The sequence below is a fragment of the Miscanthus floridulus genome, chromosome 10 (assembly GCF_019320115.1).
Source record: "Miscanthus floridulus cultivar M001 chromosome 10, ASM1932011v1, whole genome shotgun sequence".
NCBI lineage: Eukaryota > Viridiplantae > Streptophyta > Magnoliopsida > Poales > Poaceae > Miscanthus > Miscanthus floridulus.
In genome coordinates this window covers 119,951,609-119,972,133 of record NC_089589.1, presented here as the reverse complement: position 1 = coordinate 119,972,133, position 20,525 = coordinate 119,951,609, and the positions used below count along the sequence as shown (strand labels likewise).

The 20,525-nt window shown below is 43.8% G+C and overlaps 1 pseudogene; it reads right to left on the bottom strand.

Moving 5' to 3' along the window:
• Positions 1–15,152: 15,152 nt before the first annotated feature.
• On the bottom strand, positions 15,153–20,522 carry LOC136487063 (disease resistance protein RGA5-like; annotated as a pseudogene).
• Positions 20,523–20,525: the final 3 nt, after the last annotated feature.

Below are 20,525 nucleotides of genomic sequence, written 5' to 3'. Positions count from 1 at the left end.
AGTGGGTCTGCTCCTTGGCAATGAGGATATATTCCATCTACCCACATTTGTATAAAGGAGAGAACGAGGTACAACTTTCATAAACAAATCCTGTTGACTTGAGGACCGATCAGCTATATGGTCTAGCAGTTGGGACCTAATACCAGTTGGGACCAAAGGAATAAAATAAGTATGAAGACAGCAAAGAAAACAAGGGATGAGACAAATATGAAAGATAGCACAACACAAATAAGATAGCTCTCTGGGTGTTGCTTATATGATTCTCTTCTCTTGTTTTCTTTTTTTTACTCTTTTCACCGTTCCATCTTTTTTGCATTTTTTTCTTTTTTAGATATTTTTTCGAGCTTTGGAGCACACAAGAACCAACCACAAAAATTTGGAGCTTATAGTTGGAAAAAAGATGTGGCCCGTGCAATATAAAGTATGTGCTCTGAAAAGCATGGCGAAACATCCAGGCTTGAAACACAATCTTCTAGGCCGATTTTTGTAAAAACAATTTCGCAATTTTTTCTATCATTCTCCAAAAATAAATAATTTGCTCTGTCTTGAGTCCATGTATAAAAGTTATGTCTGTTTTTAGGAAGGACCCACGGATCAGAGTTTTATATGGGCACAACAGGGTACAGGGATGGCGGGTGGTGATGAGTGTACGGACACAGTGAAGGGATCAACAAGGAGAGAACTAAAAAAACAAACTAAACCAGCAACTAGACTTTACCTAGGATACAAACACAAAACTATGGACTCTAAAACAGAATTATGGGGCTTTTGTAGACTATGGGATGAAGGCGATCAAAACTAAACCAGGGGAAAAGAAGAACCTTGTTGTAATACTTGGAGCTTTGGTTGCAATTTGATGCAGCATAAGTGCTCGATCTTCCGTCAGGTCGAGATATCGATTTTGTGGAGACGTCACACAAAAGATACTGACTTACGATCAGAAAGGTCTGAACCCCACTATTGCAGCACCATGTCTACTCTGGTTATCAACCGTAGACTACCCAATTGACCTTGCAATGAAGGCTACTTGCCTCGAATCCAAGAACACAAGAAAGAATAAGAAATAGCACAATCTGAAATATATATGTGGATGAGTTGATTGAGCACATGAAGTTCAGTTCTCATAAACTGATGAACGACGACAATTTAAGGACAATTAATCTGAACAAAACCAAACCTTAACTTGGGCGACGGCTACTAAAATATATAGTCTAAAAGACAGCCAAGGACCTCTTGACATGTCCCTAAATGACTCTGACATAAACGGTGCAACAGCCAAGACAATGGCGCAGCACTATAACAGATTCTAGATGTCCACTGTTTCATCAATTCCCATAGATGCTAAAGAAATTTTAAGGTGAAACTAATGCAATTGGAAAGAATATATCTTTAGCTTTCCATGCATATACAGAACCTAGAAAACAAATTTAGAACGTTGAAAACAGAGTCTATATACACCGATTTTAGTGCCGACTGTTTCTAGAGTCCAAGATGAATTCGAACTTGATATGGATTGTGGCTCCATCTTAGACGCCAACGCTGGTGTTCTGGACCTCCTTTTTACTCCCCAAGTACTTCTTGATCCTCTCTAGTATTCATAAGTAAGATAATATCATAAAGCCGTAATCTGCTCTCAAAAAGGATCACTTACAAATAAGTTCGGCTGGAGATTTAGTTGCCATACTCAAGCTCTGGTAATTAGCCATCGCATATCCATCGGAGAAGTGTCGTGTGTATCCTTGGAATCAAATGCACAATCCAATCACTTAGCCAAAATTTCTCTCACATTTTTTTTTTGTTTGGCTCTCCCATAACTACCCGGATAGTGGAAAGTTTCTTCCGTCCCACACTTTTTAAATCTCAAACTACACCCGCGCCCTCGGTGTCTCGTATATGGTCCGGATGCATGATTTGTGGTCATATACGAGTTAGAACAACTCGCATCTAGCGATGGTCGATACGGAATCCGATTCCAAAGACTTATTGAGCTGTGCTTTCCATATCTGTGAACCGGGCACTTGACCCATGCCAGACTCATGATCCGTGATCATATACGAGTTAGAACCCTCACGTCTAGCGATGATCGATACGGAGTCCGATTCCAAGACATATTCAGTCGTGCTCTCCATATCCCATATGTGACCCTGATTTATAACCTGTGTTCATACGAGTCAGAACAACTCACGTCTACCAATAAGATAAAGTTCGATTCCTATACATATTTGGTTTCATTGTAAAGCACGAGCATAGTTTGCTAGTAATTATAAATTTACAAAATATAATATAAAATAAATTAATTACAGCAATTTAGGAGACTGTATCATATGAAACTAACGATGCCGCATCAACCGCTTACAAAACTTGTGTATCTTGCCACCACCGCACAGAGGCGCCTCATTGCATCGGCATTAGAAACAGGCATTAATAGGAAGATCAGGATTCCATGGCTCGAAGGCCACGGCGGCAAGGCGACCGCGTGGTGTTCACAGAGTGCGATGCCATGGAGCGGCGGTGCATAGCCAAGCTCGGCATCTGATGGGGCTCCAATCTCTGCAAGCTTAGTGGTCATGCTACATGTGAAGCATCCGGTTGGGGCTAGCGCCCACGATGAGGCTCTATCTAGGACACTGCTGGTCAACGGTGCAATAGGCGCGGTGTTGGCATTCCGGCCATGTCACATCCTGTCCTGCATCACGCATTACACTGAAAGCCGCAGTGGGAGTGCACACTTCAGAAGGTATGGAGGACGGACGTCGTGCCTGCATGGGCGAGCTAGAGGAGACAGTTGTGGTGTCTGAGGAGGTGGACGAGGTGGAGGCGAGAAACCACACATGCCATGAGTGTTCGCACACTAAACAAAATTAAACAATCATTTCTTTTACATCTAAATCTCAGTCGAATAAAAATTTGTATACATTTTTTATTAACCCCGTTGGAACGCACAGGTGATTTTGCTTGTCTTATATAAATTGGACAGGGAGTATATGTCATTGTAGATTTACGTTACATGTGTATACCAAATGAGTTGTTGCGAATCTGTCCCACCTAACACTACCGGATTCAGCTTCTTTGCCGAGTGCCTCGGCAAAGGCCGATATACACTCGGCAAAGCCTTTGCCGAGTGTTACACTCGGCAAAGAGCGCTTAGTAAACAGTTTATCGGCAAAGACCTCTTTGCCGAGTGCACTTTATCGGATACTCGGCAAAGCCTTTGTTGAGTGCTAATCTGACACTCAGCAAAGAAAAGTCGTCGTGACGGCGAGCGCCACCGTGACGGCGAACGCCGCCGTGACGGCGGCTTTGCCGAGTGTCAAGGTCAAGCACTCGGCAAAGGTCGCCGCTTTGTCGAGTGCCGTTGACTCAGACACTCGACAAAGGTGGCCACTGTGCCGAGTGCCACCGGCAAGACACTTGGCAAAGGTAGCCTATTTGTCGAGTGTCCTGTCAAGATACTCGGCAAACAGGAGACCTTTGCCGAGTGCCTGGCCCATGGCACTCGGCAAATCTGTGATGTTTGCCGAGTGCAATGGCCTTTGTACTCGGCAAAGCATGTTCCTAGGTAGTCACTTTACCGAGTGTCATGGCCATTGCACTCGGCAAAGTGACTGAAAACAGCCTTTTTTATTTGTTTTTTACATCCCATCCAAACAAACAGAAGATATATGTAACAAACATCACCAACATCACATATATATCATCAACAGCACATATATATCACCAACACCACATATATATCACAAACGTCACATATATATCACAAACGTCACATGTCTCACTATATATCACAAATAAGTTCACAAGTAATCTAAGTGCTCCATCATCTACAACCACAATTGCAAATAGAAGTACCATTAACAACCACAAGAATCTTAACCAGATGGCCAATGAGACTGATTTGGCGAAGGATTCGTTGAAGCATGAGGATCGTTCGATGCCGCCGATTGATTCTGCACAAAGGAGAAGAGATTGCATGTGTGAGACAAGATAAATATATACCATACATGAATAAAACTTTCATACTCCACTAGGTTTGACCGTAAGCATGAACATACAAACTAAAGCATTTATACTCATGAAACTTCTTCAGAGATTCTTCGGTTTGCAAGCATCGTACATGACAACTTGCGCGAAACTTTCTCAAATTTTTATCATAGCCGCCACATATGATATCATAACATCTTGACAAGTTTCATGATTTTTGGATTGTGTTTGCTTTTTATAGAATTTAAAAACAACTCGACCGCAAGTTCGTGGTCATATTTTGTGAACAAGATTTTCGAAATTGGTGGTCTGTTCCTGGATACGGCCTCACTTTATACTAAATAACATGAATATCATTTTCCATTCATTTTTTTCATTATTCGAATGACTAGCAGTTATAATTTGAATTATTCAAGAAAATTCAATTAAATGAAATAAATTAAAGAAATATAGAAAAAGTCCGAGAAATGTGCCACATTGGAACATGGAGTACCAGGTATTGTATGAGGACTGTAGAAAAAGTTTAGAGGTCAAAAATGAAAAAAAAAATATGGTTTGCCAAGTGTCAAAAATGACACTTGGCAAATCACCGCTTTGCCGAGTGTCAGGAGAAGACACTCGGCAAAGGGTTAACGGCGGCTGCCGGTTGTTAGCGGCGGTGGCTCTTTGTCAAGTGTTCTGGTTTGCCGAGTGCTCGACACTCGGCAAACCTGGTCCTTGCCGAGTGTTATTGTTTACCGAGTGCTCGGCACTCGGCAAACCACCTCTTTGCCAAGTGCTAGTTGTTTGACGAGTGCTTTCTCTCTGGTACTCGGCAAATAGCCTCTTTGCTGAGCGCCCGATAAAAAGCACTCGGCAAAATCTGGGACACTCGGCAAAGAAGCCGTCTTCGGTAGTGTGAGACCTGACCACCCTTTTTTGCAGAACAGGTTGATCGATAACTATTGCCCTTCAGGCCTCGACAACTAGCAGTGATCTTAAATCCGTAGTCACATACTATGGAAAATGAGTTATATGACCAAATAGGAAATGAAAGCTGAAGATAGTTTTAAGGATGCGTGTTACTAGCCCTCGGACGTTCGGACGCCCACGTGTATTCATGCGGCTCCTGTCTAGCCGCACGCACGCTGCTGCTGCTACGCCTGGCCGCGCGTTGCTGCTATCGCTGCCTCGCGCTGCTACTGCCGCACCTGCCACGTGTTGCCGCTGCGCACTGCTACTGCCACGCCTGTCGACCCAGCCCCGCCTGCTGCTGTAGTACGCATGCGCCTGCTACTGTGCATGCACGTGGGGGCCGCTGCGCCCACTTCGCTTCCCGTGCGCACGTGGGGACCGCTATGCCCGCGGGGACCACATCCGCTTGTGCCCACATCCCATGACTGCTCATGGAATACCTGCAACATGAAGCATTTTGCTGCAACATACATCTAAAATAGATGAAACATTTAGAACATACACTTGCAACATATGTGTATGGCCACTGCAACATATGAAACATCCAGATGAAACACTTGCAACATACATTTGAAACAACTAAAACATTTGAAATCACTTGCAACATACGTGTATAGCCAGTGCAACATATACAACATCTAGATAAAACACTTGCAACATACGTTTGAAACAGCTGAAATATTTAAAACATACACGTGCACCATACTTGTATAGCCATTGCAACATATGCAACACCAAATCTACTTTTGTAACATCTAGATGAAACATATGCAACATACATCTAAAACCCATGAAATATACGGTTGCAACATGTGCTCATCTACTTGTTGCCGCCTAATGGAGGCTCGTTGACGCCGAGCTCGACACCAGTGCAGAGCTCGATGCCATGGAGTGGCGCGGAGGTCGCCCATGGTCCACGGACCTTGGCAATGGTTGAGGTAGGCAGATGGATCACGGCCGCGGCGCGAGGCGTGGGCACGCGGCACGAAGCACGGGCAGAGGTGCGCGACGTGAGGCGCGGGGTCAGGCAGGTCGGTCCTGTCTGAAAGGACAGACTCCCTGAGGGTATCATTATCGTTTAAGGATCCCTAGCTCAGCATGTGCAATTTGACCTAGTACATTCATCCAATAGGTTCACGCCGGCTCCAGCTGCAGCAGAAGAATATTTCTTCTGACTTATGAGTAAACCAACAGTTAGCAACGGCAACGGGTACAAATCTGCTGAGTTTGTAATCCAAATCCTTGTCCATGAATATAAATATATCTGCTAAAAATTTATGATCCGTCGCACGTATAATTTTGTGTCTAGACCCGTAGCCCACTACTAGAGACGGCCTCTTTGCCGAGGGCTTCTGGGTTTGCCAAGGGCCAGATCTCGACCACTCGGCAAAGGGGTCTTTGCCGAGGGCCAGCCCTAGGAGCCCTCGGCAAAGCTAGGCCCTCGGCAAAGAAGCCTTTGCCGAGGGCCAGGCCCTCGGCAAAGAAACGGCCCTCGGCAAAATAAATTTTTACCGAGGCCCTAGCCCTCGGTAAATTAGCCCTCAGCAAATATGGTCGGATGGGTCACGGCGGCCACTAGCGTCAGTCTTTGCCGAGTGCCCACCATCAGGCACTCGGCAAAGATTTTTTATTTTTTTTTAAATATTCTTTGCCGAGGGCCATTGGCCAGGCCCTCGGCAAAGATTTTTTTTAAATATTCTTTGCCGAGGGCCATTGGCTAGGCCCTTGGCAAAGACCCCCATTGCCGAGGGCCAGGCTAGACCCTCAGCAAAGAGTTTTATTTTTTTTAAATATTCTTTGCCGAGGGCCCAGATCCAGGGCCCTCGGCAAAGATTTTTATTTTTTTTAAATATTCTTTGCCGAGGGTCATTGGCCAGGCCCTCGGCAAAGACCCCCTTTGCCGAGGGCTAGGCTAGGCCCTCGGCAAAGATTTTTTTTGGTTTTTTGAACCCAGTTTTTTTGTGGTGCTATAATACATTATTTAAAACTCAATTTTAAAATTTGGGCCAAATTTGACTTTTTTATATATTTCCCTAATTTATTTCTTTTCGTTGATTTTTTTTAATATTTCAAATTTGAACTGCAGGTGGATGGAATAATGCAATTTAGTGATTCAAAAAATGTTATTCATGGTATTTGGTGTATGTTGAGTCCCTATCCACGAACTCGCATCAAATTTCGGGTATCTTCTTCACGTAACATGACGAGGAACTTGTTAAAAAAGTGTTTTTAAATTATATAAAATCCATACGAAGTCCAAAAATCATGAAACTTGTCGAGGTGTCATGTTATCACATGTGTAGGCTGTGGTAAAAATTTGAGAAGGTTTCAAGCAAGTTGTGATGTCAGATGCCTAAAACCCAGATATCTCCACATGCGATCACAACGAAATGGTTGATGGCGAGGTTGATGGAGATGTGGTGGTAAATGCCAAGGACATAGCAATGCTTGAGCGATTACTTCTAGGCAATGACTACGATGACAACATAGAACCTTTGGATAGTGTTGCCCATTTGGACAATTTTGACAGTGATGATGAGACCTATGATCCCAATCATGAAGATTATTCCTAATACATGTAATACTATGCTTTTTTTTAATTTGTGTTTTGTTTATATATTTTGAATCTATTTCTAATATATGTACTAATTAGTCTTGTTCATTCTTTGTGATTGTAGGTGATTGAACAAAGATGGCGAGCAGACGTCCACGCCGTGACACGCCCCCGGTTTACGGGAGAGACCGGCCTCTCCTTCGAGGTGAGGGGTCGTCGTCCGGGGCAGCGTCCGCAGGAGGTGACGAGAGGAGGACCAGGGGCAGTAGCCGTAGGAGGTAGCGGTCTCCTCCCTTGCCACATGATGAGGTGCTGGAGGAGGAGCCTGTGACGGCCACGGCCATGTCCTCGTCGGAGGACGAGAGGGGTCAGTAGATGGGCGAGGGAGGCGAGGCACTCGAGGGCGAGGGAGGCGAGGCGCTCGAGGGCGAGGGAGGCGAGGCGCTCGAGGGTGAGGGAGGCGAGGGGCTCAAGGGCGACAGAGGGGGTACCGCTACCCGGACTCCCTACAAGCGAGGTCCCACGAGCCTCCCTCCGGTTCCGCTTCCTCACAACCGCCCAATGATTCGGCCTATGGCAAAGAGGTAAGTAACTATAGATGTTATCACAACTACTTCATAAGACATGCTGGAAATCATAAGAGAAACTGATAAATTTTCTTAATCACTTGTGTAGGGCCTGGTTGGTTTTGTCAGGTACTCCAGCACGCACCCCCACGAGCATCCTTGGTGTTTTGTGCAGGAAATGGTACCCCGGCATTGTGCAACTGTCCGAAGAGCCGGTGGTGCGGGAGCCAGCCTCCAACTGGGACAGGTACGCGCTGGTCACGGATGACACTTACCGCAACAAGCAGGAGCAGGTATTGACAGAGTTTTGAGTAAGTTTCTCTCACACGACATTGCTTAATACATCTCATTCATTGGTTAAATGTTTTATTGAAATAATGAATGGATACATTGGTTTTGTATGCAGAAATTTTTCAAGGCCGAAGAAGGACTTGAGGCCCAGGCGGATCGAGCGGCTGCCGTAGCTTGTAGGAAGTACGTCACCGAGATGCACCACCATGGGCGCATCCAAGCCCACATAGACTACTACAGGTCGGTACTTAAGCAGTCCCTCCCCAAGCCTCAAGCAAGACTGATTACGCTGACCCAGGACCAGTACCTTGAGGTAGGCGAATAACATTCATAATGATTCATTTTGATATTAAGTAGGTTCAATTTCATCTTCTTATATGTCAAATACTCGATGACTTGTAGGTGATTCCCTGGTGGTGCCGATCATATCCTGAGTGCTGGGCCACGATTGTGGACAAGTGGTTCTCACAGGACTTTGTTGACATGCACGAGAGGCAGTGGGAACAGCGTCTGATGAGGCAAGGTCCAACTCACCATCAAGGTAGCCGTAGCCTCCCCAGATACAAATAAGCATACGTAAGTGGTTTCTTTCATTTATTTTGATGCTCAATTTTGCTTGATTTCTCACCATCTTCCCGTCTTTCTCGCAGGAGGCTGCGCACCCAGGCGAGGAGGTCTCGGAGTTCTCTGTGTGGGCTATGTCCCACATGGGTAGGGCGTCGTCCTCTGTCTCCTTCGACCCGGCTACCCTGCCCCAGGTGTACTTCGACCCGAACGTGTACACTAAAGTCCAAGAGTACACATCCTCGGTAAGGGAGATCTATGGGGAAGATTACAATGTGCGCACTGAGCCCATTGATGCAGAGACGATCATGAGGCTCGGAGAAGGCAAAAAGCATGGGCGGCTGTGGATTGCAGATGGCGCCATCGACTCCACCACTGTTCCCTCCCTCGATGCTATCCAAGCATGGAGCACGAGCTCCAGCCAGCCCATACACTCACGGCCTTCTCCAACACTGCAGCAGGTCCAGGCACTCCAGGTAATTCCTGTTTTACTCACCGTGCGTTGATATTTACACACCTAAATTAGATTTACATTACTGATACATTGGAGTGAAATATTGCAGGCCGAGCTAGAAGAAACAAAAAGGCAAAGTCAAGAGCGGAATGTGGAACTGACCGCACAGCTGCAGGCCCAGCAGGTCGCATTCAAGGCCGCGCAGAAGCAGATGGCGAAGATGATGGTGATCATGCAAAGTCTTGGGCAAGCATCGGGTGTACTGTGCAGTTTTTAGCTCCTCCACCTCCTACTCCTGCACCTACTCCTGTAAGTATGAAAGTTCACTTTTTGCTTGTGCTTTGCATGTATGTCGGCCTTCGTGCCGTTGTGGATATCGACGTTCGTGCCGTTGTGGATGTCGGTGTTCGTACCGTTGTGGATGTCGGCGTTCGTGCTGTTGTTTCTTGTAGGTTTTAGAAACCTCCCCGTGCAGGGGAGGTGCTACCAAAATTTTCAATTGAGTCTAATCTTTTTGTATTCCTAGATTACTAGATGAATCTCTAAGTTCCAAAATTGTTTTCCCAAATTACTCACACATGCAATCTCTGCTCCTTTGTGCAGCCTCCGTCCACGGGTTCCAATCATCCCAGTAGTGCATCACCGGCTGATCCCGCCTTTCCTTCACCACCGTCTCATAGGCTACCTTGATGAGGACTAGTGCTAGGTGATGTGGTTGGACTTTATTGTAATATTTGTGGTTTATGGTTCTGACTTGTGCTTGGATTTCATGAACTTGTCGTAATAAACATGTGAATGATGATGAACATGTGACTTGTCGTTGTAATATATTGTGATTTGTGGTTCACAATTATGGTTGTGATATATTGTGAGAAAATGGGTTCTGTGTGATATATATATGTGACGATTGATATATATATATATATATGTATATATATGAAATGCTTGTGTCGATGGAATGCAAGAAACAAAAAAATAAATTTCTGCCTCTTTGCCGAGGGCAATGACCAAGGCCCTCGGCAAAGAAGGGTCCTTTGCCGAGGGCCGTCCCATTGCCCTCGGCAAAGATTTTTTTAAAAAAAAATAAATTTCTGCAACATTTCTTTGCCGAGGGCTATGGTTGGAGGCCCTCGGCAAAGACTTTTAAAAAATATTCTTTGCCGAGGGCCTACGTGAAGCCCTCGGCAAATATTTTTCAAAAATAATAATTCTTTGCCGAGGGCCGTCCCATTGCCCTCGGCAAAGATTTTTTGGAAAAATTCTGCATATTTCTTTGCCAAGGGCCATGGTTGGAGGCCCTCGGCAAAGATTTTTCAAAAAAAAAGAATAATTCTTTGCCGAGGGCCCCCGGAGACGGCCCTCGGCAAAGACTCCGTCACAGGCGCCGGCGCCGTGACGGCTGCTTTTCTTTGCCGAGTGTCGCTCTAGCCCTCGACAAAGGCTTTGCCGAGTGCCTGATAAAGGGCCCTCGGCAAAGACCATCTTCGTCGACTCAAAATTCCCCGAGAGCTCTTTGCCGAGGGCCGCCCTCGGCAAAACCTTTGCCGAGGGTTAATGGGCCTTTGCCGAGGGCCAGGCCGTCTCCAGTAGTGGCTGCTCGGATCATGCATACCCAACGGGTCGTCCGTGTCTTGACACACCACGTCACCATCAGTTAGTAGATGGTAGTGTAGTATATATTCACAATTGTCATATACTCATGTATACATACTACATAGTACAATAAAAATAAATATAAATAAGAAATCACATTTCATCAACAATACAACTAGTCACCATAGTTCATATAGAAATAGCATATATATATAGCAATGAAAGGGTTCAAATTATTCCCCTCAAGTTTGACATTTGTCCATATAACCCCTAAACTAATATTTGGGTCGATTTATTCCCCCAACTATTTGAGTCGGTGCAGTTTACCTCTTAATAAGATTTGTTATTTTTGTTTCTCAAGATATATGTTGAGTTTTAAGATCAAATTTGTGTAAGTGACAGAAGACATCATAAGTTATGCTAGAAAATTATTTTTAATTTTTTTACCACTATTTTGCTAGGTTATGTAATTTAATAATAAATTAATGCTAGAGATACAATATCGTAAGAAATATAATCATGAAAACTTCATAATATATTTTTCTAACACAAAATATGATATCCTCCACCTTAAAAATTTAAAACTAAAACACAATTTGTACATAGAGAAACAAAGGAGAAAAATCTTTTTATGGTGCAAATTGAACTAACTTGAGGGAATAAATTGAAGCAAATGTTAGTTTAGGGGTTATCTAGACATAGTCCAAACTTGAGGGAGTAATTTGAACTTTATAAACCAGTCTGGGTCTTAGCCTATCGGATGCGCAAATGTGCAATCTAGATGTGTGCACCACTGCCGCAGTGTGGCTGGGAGGGGAGGGGAAAGGAGCCAGCTAGGTTAGGGTTTGGGATGGGAACACATCTTATATACACCTCTAAATAGATTAGTCTAGTTGAGAAATTTGTTGTATTGCAGACTGATATGAGCTACTCTTCTACGATGGATGAGTTTTAAAAACCCATGGATTTGTGGGTTTAGATACTACACCTGCAGGAACTGTCTTTTTGCACATTAACAAATTCATGGTAGAGGAATTGACTTGTGTCCTTATACTAGTAGGATAAAAACCCGTCGTACAGGGTACCGTCTCTACCAGCAGTATATACTACTTCATGTAACACCCTAAAATTTACATCAATTTAAAATAGGTAAATTTGATTTAATTATGTATTTTGTGAGCATTTAGATTTAGAAAAATAATAACTTTGTTAAAATTGAAATCGAATATAGGTCTATATACATGTATGTGCATACATGTTGCTGCATATTTAATTTGTGATGCTTTGGTTTGATTGAAATTTGCAAAATAATTGAATTTGAGTTTAAATTGCATTTGAAAATATGTTAGGAAAATATAAAAGGAGTTTTATTTTTTCCTCTCTCCCTCCCTTGAATTTGGCCCGAGCAGCCCAGCCCCGTCTAGCTCCCTGCACGGCCGTTTTCCCCGCCGGCCCAGTTTCCCGTCGCAGGCCGCTTTGGCCCATGCCTTTGCCGCGGCCCCGCGTGCTACTCGCAGCTCACCTCCCCGTTTTCCCCACGGCCCATCTCGCTGGCCGGCCCAGCAGCAGCCACGCCCGCGCCGTTCCTCTCCTTCCATGCCCTGTGTCGCTGCTAGCTGGCTCCACACGTAAGCGACACTGTTCTTCTTCCCAGCGCGTCTTCGCCTTGGTTACGACCGCCGCCGCCCCGGAATCCGTCACAAACCCTAGCCGCCGCCGCTGAGTTCAAGCCACCGAGCTACGTGCCGCCTTCGTCCGCTTCATGCTGCTGTAAGTTGCCTAGGTGAGTTCGCTGTCTTCTTCTCTTGCTGCCTGTGCTTCCCGTTCGGCTTATGATGTCCAGTAGCGTCTTCTTGACGAACGCCGGCGAGGTAAATTGCTTATTCCGACCATGGCGCCGACGTCGAAGCTCGCCGCCGACACGTCAGCGTCTTTTTCCCCCTTCCGATCTATTCTGCGCCATCTGATCTTGATTCGACGGTCCAGAATTCACGATACCCCTTCGCCCGGTCTATTTGCAAAAGAACCCCTGAAGTTTTCTATGTGTTCACCCGTTGTCCCTCCATTTTTTCTAAAGAACCCCTGTACTTCTTCTTTATCATGCACGTCGTCCCTAGCTCAGTTCAAAATCCAAATTTATTAATTTAAATTCTAAAATCAAGTTCCAGTTATTTACAGAAGTGCCACTGATTTTGTTTTAGCCATAAAATCTCCGTTTTAGCTCCGATTTGATTCGTTCAAGTTGTGTTAGATTTGTAATTGCGTAATCTACATGTTCATCCTACTGTTAGACATGTTTTCAACTTTTAAAATTTGAGGTTAGATTTAATCTATTATTTTAATAAAAAAATCTAGTTTAATATATAACTTCTTCGTTTTAGCTCCGATTTTTATGATCTCCGCGTCTGTGTGTTCATAGCAAGACGTAGATTCATTTTATAAACTTTTCATCTTGATTTTATATTGTTGGTGTACTGTTCTAATCTATAGCCTTTGTTTGCTTTGCATGATTTCTTCTGGATGCTTGTATGTTGCTATGATTATAGAGTATAGACGGTGAGCAATTCGCAGGTGATCAAGAGTACTACTTTAACGAGTAGGATCAGCAGGAACACTTTGTTCAAGGCAAGTATAGCATGGGTTTATCCTTGTTTTCTATCAACTTTAATACATTTAGTCCATATTTATATGTGTCACATTGATAGGGATTCCCTAGAATTGAACTTATATCTTGTCTCATGGGATATGCATTGGGTAGCTTTGCTAGTGCTCAACTAAACCATGATCTTGTAACTTGATTAATGGTATATGCAATAAACATTAAAACATGACTTTTTATCAACTTGGAAATAGGGGGCTGGAGTGTTTAGCTACTTTCTAAATGCTTCAGATTCCTCTCCCTAAGGACTTATCTATAAGCAAACATCCGGGACTTACAGTACAGCTATGATGGCTACATGACTCTGGCTTTAGCTCAGTATGAGGACATTTTCTAGCTTGTTAGGGGTTACCTTTATTGACGTAAGAATGGCTTGTCGAATCGGGTATAGTGCGGCCTCTGTCCCCATGTGTATAGGCTACGCGTTAATGTGCCATTGGGAAGAGGGCTCTATATCTGTTTGCCGAGTGAATCTAATGACCCTAACTTGTTAGACGAACCTTTGAAAGGCTTCATAGTGAACCCTGCCCGCTCACCTTAAAAGTGTTTTGGGAGTAATTAACCCGGGCATATGGGTATCACGACTCACAGTGAAAGTGTACAACCTCTGCAGAGTGTAAAACAGGTATATCAGTCGTGCTCATGGTTACGAACGGCCTTGGACCCTTATGGAATAGATGATCACTAAGAATTATCTGTTTATGCTATGCATTATTCATGTTTACATTGATCATGTGTTTACTATGGGATTAAAATAATTTGTTGCTACTCTTATGCTAAAATTATGACAATTAAAAGCTGAATGCTGTTAAACCTGTGTCAAGCATTTTGAGCCTCATGAACCCTATGTTACACTTGTTGAGTACGACACGTACTTACACTTGTTTATTTTCATTATTTAGATAAAAATTTCGATGGATAACAGATGGCTATGGTAATGACGACTTTCCTAAGGATTACTAGACTTGTGGTCAACCAGTTGACGTCCCTGTAATATGGAGCTTCCGCGAGAGATTTTTCTTTATACTTTTGCTACATTTATGTGAAGACACTGTCTTATTATTCGTAATGTAATAAACACTTATGATGATATTATTCATAATTTATTGGCTTATGTGTGTGAGTGATCTATAGGTGTATATAAGATTATACATCTCATTTTATCCTTAAAATGAGGTGCGGTACTTCCTCTATGCATTCACGTCAGTGATCAGAGTTTCGTTCTAAAGCTTTTTACAACTCCAGTCCATGATCGAAATCCAGTGTAGAGGTTATTCGATCATGAAAAGGAAGAGGCAAAAGAAAAAATAAAATAAAATAATGCACACTCACGTTTTTATCTTGATGGCTAATGGTCCCCTCGAGAGTCGAGAGAGAAGCAGCCCAATTTCATCCTGCTGCATGGGCTGAAGTAGGCCTAAAGGCCGTCCAGCCTTGGCCTTTCACAGGCAGCCCAATGATAAAGCCCATTTAGTACAAGAGGGGCAGAAGAAACAGAGCAAGATTGCTTCCTTGTTTACATTTTCTTGACAAAGATGAGGAAATTTTGGTTAATTTGAAGCAATAATTTTGACTGTACGTGCAAACGACGGACAAAACTATTCGCCTAGGAAAATTTATAAAGAATAGCTTTATAAAAAGTAGTAGGAACTCCTGCAAAAAACTGTATGTCTTATTGTAATATAGTAGGATCTGCTGGCTGCTCCCGTCCCCTCTTGAATGATTCAACAAAACAGTCTTGAGTTCAGGTCACGTCTGCCTATCTGCTTTCCGGACTCTTCTACTTCACCCTGCAGCTACAGATTTATAGACCGAGCTCGTCTTTGCCACATCAAGATCTGCAGGAGAGCATTGCCTAATAGGAAAAAGAAAACGGTCAGTGCTCACAATGCTGCTTCCAAAAGACAATAAGCGCAACTAGAATAACTGCTACCTCTGATTAGGCTACTGTCGAGTTCATCAGAACGCTTCGTGAAGGATGTTTCAAAATATTGTGATTTGTTTTCAAGAAAAGAACAGAATATTGAAATTGAATATAAAATGTAGGCCTTCAAGACTCAATTCCTGAAAGGAAACGCATTAACAATAAGAGGAAGTACGCAATATGGGCTGGTCTATTAAAGTGTGCATTATTACGGCTACCACTAAACTCTGTGAAGGTATCTACACCCCCTGTTCTCTATTAGATGACGTTTTGCGAAACAAGTTAATGCAATCCTCTATTCAACCAAAAACAATTCTACCTGTGCATGTGTATGTCCACATGTCCCAAAGGGCTGATGGCAGGGGCATTTACCCCCAAGCGTGTGCATGCATGCATGAAGAGGCAAAAGGTAACATTCATCTTTGAAGTAGACTCCAAATCGTCAAGCTTCAGACAATGGGCATTTTTTGCATTATAAGTGGTGAGTCCACTCACCATGAAAAAAAGCTGACACAAGTACGTTTTCTTGAGTCGACTCTTGCTTTCTCTAGTGGTGAGTCGACTCCTCGTGCAACCTGGCCGTGTGTGTCTCTCTCTATTCTGATTTTTTTAATCGCGATGAACCGATGCAAGAATATGAGTCGACTTCTCTCTCCTTCTTTGAGTCGATTAGTGCAGTGGTATGAATCGATTCATGGTGGTCTAGCTAGGACTCATGAGTCCCTTTTGGCTTGCCACTGGAGAAGCCCTAAAGGCAACACATAACAACTAAATCCGGTGTATATGGTAGCCAATTACTTGCAAAAGAACTATAGTCCATACCTTAAGACACTTGGGAGCTGAACTAGGCTACGCTTATTATTAGCTGCTTCTTGTCCTCCTCATGGCTCTGCTTCTCCATTACTGTGTCATTCTTTTACCAGTTCTGACTCAAGAAATCTGTGCAAAGCTAGTGTAGGATAATTAGGAAGCATACTGGCTGCACTCCGGATAGCAGCCTCTAGTGCCTCCACTTCTTTAACTCTTGAACCTTCGCAGTGAACATTGACAACAATATTCCTGAGGGCGGAGAGGTGGCTGATGCCGAAATCTGGAGGACCAAATCTGCATGGAGTCTGCACCTCATGCACTATGATTTGAAATTCAAGAGTTTCAAGCACTGGAACTGCTCCTTCTTTGAACATCATATTTACCCAACCAACAAAACTGAACTTCTTCAAACATCGGAATTCATTGTTGCTGACGACAAGGCACCTTACCTCAGATCCTGCTGCATTTGAGCACAATTTCAGGAATTGTAAGGCAGGGAAATCTCCAAGGATCTGGAGAGTTTCCTGTCTAACTTTAACTTCAACATCCAGGTAGGTGAGGTTGGTTAGCAAGACCATCCACACCGGAATCTTGCTGAGATGCCATCCTTTGATCACTAACTCCTGAAGGAGATGTGGAGTTGGGGACCAAGGTTCCAACAAGAAGTCTAGTGGCCATGGACTGATGAGTGTTAAATATCGAAGGTTCGAACTGCCTAGTTTGCCAAGTGAAGAAACAAAATTATCCTCATAAGTTTTTTTATCCCTGTGCAGGGGATTGATGCGCCAATCCAACTCAAGAGTTCTCAATTTGGTCAAGCTGCCCAGCTCTTGCAATAAGGATGTTGATGTAGTGTAGTCAACAACTATAAGTGAAATAAACTCTAGCACTTGCATGTTCCCAACTCCATCTGGCAAGTTCATTCGAGGAACAATTAACCATTTCAAGTGCCGAAGTTCAACAATACTTGTAGGCAATTCACCTAGATTAAGACAATTCAGAAGATCCAGTATGACCAAACACTGAAGCTCTCCTATCATTTCTGGAAGTGTAATATTACTTGACTTAATCCGTAGGTATCGCAACTGAAATAACTTCCCTATATCTTCCAGATAACAGTTTTCCAAATTCTCATTACCATCAAGATCAAGCACTCTTAGGGAGTGAAAGCCTGAAAGAGGAAGCATTCCTTCAGAGTATCTAAATATGTTCAGGGACCGAACATGAGTAGTAACAATGGGATTTGCTCTTAAATTCTCAAGATCATGGTATTCAAGTGAGAGTCGGTGGACCTAGCCATGTGAGGGCAACATTTGTTTTCTATTAGTAACAACAGTTACAAAATTTTCTTCAACTGCCTTACATGTAATGAGATCAAGAATCATATCATGAACCTGGCATGCATATACTCTACCATCATACTGGAAATCTACCGGTTGTATTAAGCTTCTGTTGATAAGTTCATTAAAATAGCATTCATCTTCATCCTCCAAATTTCTTCTACCATGTGCACTAACGAATCCTTCTGCTATCCACCTTCTTACCAAATAATCCCTCTTGATCACATAATCTTCTGGAAACATACTTAGATACAATAAACAAGTCTTTAAATGATGAGGAAGGTGATTATAACTCAGAGATAATATCATGTTCATTTCCTCCACATCAGAATTTTTCTCAAGCCCGGAACCAATTGAATCACAGACCTTCAACCAGTCAGCTCTGGTATATGATTTAGTAGTCAACAAACTAGCCATAGTAATAATTGCCAATGGTAAACCACCACACTTCTTAATTATTTCAACCGAAACCTCTTTTAGCTGGTGAGGGCACTTGTCCTCAGAGCCAAAAATTCTTCTAAAGAATAGCCTTTTGGAGTCATCTTCACTTAGCACCCTTAATTCAAATATGAGATCATGGAATGGGGATGAACAAGATTTGGCAATAGTACCAATTCTTGTTGTCACTATTATTCTACTGCCACAAGTATTCTCAACCAAAGCAAATTTAATCGTCTTCCATGCTTGGGTGCTCCATACGTCATCAATTACAATAAGATACCTAAATATGAGATAGAGTTATGAATCAGTTGAAACCTGTAGATTGATATATGCACACTATATTGTGCAAAGTGCGAGAAAAAGCCTCATATCTCACCTTTAACTTTAAGAGTCCTAATGTAATACGTTATGGACAAGTTAATTTCTAGTGTTTTTTTTTTTAATTCCTGTTAAGACGGGTATTGATTCCAGGAGAATCTTAACAGTTTGATGTATGGATTAATATTCAGTCTGTGACATAATAATAAGAAAAGGTAATTTCTATAAGGTGGTGACTTGAAACAATGCCTCAATGCACGTATAAATAATAAAAACATTAACTAACAGAAAAAATATATAAAGAGAATTTCTGTAAACAAACAAGGTTAAACAGTATTCCAGGCTAGTGTAGATAAATTTAAGATACCTCTTGTCTTTTAGGAAATCCCTCAATTCACTAATGAGAAGTTCCTTGTCACGTGAGCTGGTGCTATCACCCTCATCCTTCTTGACTTGAGACAGTATGGACCGAAATATGATCACCATATCAGGATTTTGGGACAACGACACAAAAGCTTGGCAATCAAATTTCTCAGCAATGTTTTTGTAAACTTGATTTGCAACTGTAGTCTTTCCTAATCCTCCACAACCCACAATAGACACCACCTTGACCCCCTGCACGCCATCATCAACTAGCTTGATGACCTCATCTCTGGGAACACTGATACCAACAAGGCCACCCAATTCTGCATAGAGTGCTGGCAACCGACGGTCCACAGGGATCACATTGATGCCACCAAAATTAACTGTGTCATCAATCTTGTACCTCTTCCTTCTGTGGCTCGCCTCAACAATTCGAGCCTGGAGCTCCTGAATCTGCTCGGCAATCTCATGGCGGGTAACAAGATCCTTCACTTTCTGGACATACCCAAAGAAGAATCCAGTGATCCCACTGTGCCTCTGTGGCTCATTCTGCAGCTGGCGCATGTAATCGTCAATGCAATCCTCAATGTCGTAGCTCATCTCCCTCACCTGGTCCCTCCACTCCTTCGTCTGCGGATCAAGCGTCTCCGAGTCAGCTAGCCTCTCGAGCAGCACATTCATGCTGCTCAGCTCATCCTTGTGGAACGCTATCTCGCGCCTCATGCCCCTCTGCATCTTGTAGTCCTCCCCGAGCAGCTCGCCCAGCTTGGCGAGAAGGGAGCTCATCACCCCCGTGGCCGCACTCGCCATGAACCCATCCATCTCTCGCTGTGTTATTGCAAAGAGTCAATGAACTGCCAATGGGTAACGGCTTGTTGCTCTGCAATTACTTTCAGATATCTCAGGCATCCAAACAAGCTATGCCGTCAGAAATAATCAAATAGAGCTTCAGTGAACTGTCAGGATGTTGTGTACTGTTATATGAGAACCAAGAATTGAGCTACCAATTGTCTAGCACTTGGCTGAAGCTGCCAGTAATTTCAGGTATGTGCCAACTTGGAGACAAACTAGGAGCTTATCAAAGCGCGCACATCACGCAACAGAGAGCAGCTGACGGTTTCCCCTCCCCACAGACCGCAGTTGCCTCGATGATTCCTGCAGTGTAATTTCAGAAGACTGAATACCTCAAGACCCCAAATTTTCCCGATCAGACTACAGCAATCGAGGATGGCGAAAAGGAATTACCCAGGCCTTCGTGTAGGCAGAGCCTCCCGACGACGTTCCGCTGCCTCCGTACCCGGGATCTGACCAGCAGACCCGCAGCCTCGGCGAGCTGGCGACGAGTGAAACCTCCACCACCTTCTTGCTCAGCGGCGCGGAGAGGGCAGAACAGGGAATGCAGAGGAGCCCGGCGTAAAGTGGTGGCGAGGAGAAGCGGGGCACGGAAGAACCCAAACCGGCCAAATCATCGGCCAGCACCGTCGAGTCAATGCGGCGAAGTAAGAAAAGTCACCCCGCGTCTGGTTCTTGGGCTGGGACGCTGGGCCATCGATTGCAATGGATGCCCACCCACCTGGCCACCCATGCGGATGCGCGCCGCTGTGGACTCCCACCGCCCGCCGCCGCCTCCTTCCCCCTCGCGCAAATCACAATACTATCGCTGGAATTATCCCTAGCATCCTCCTGTCAACTCCGTGCCGGCGCCGGCGCGGG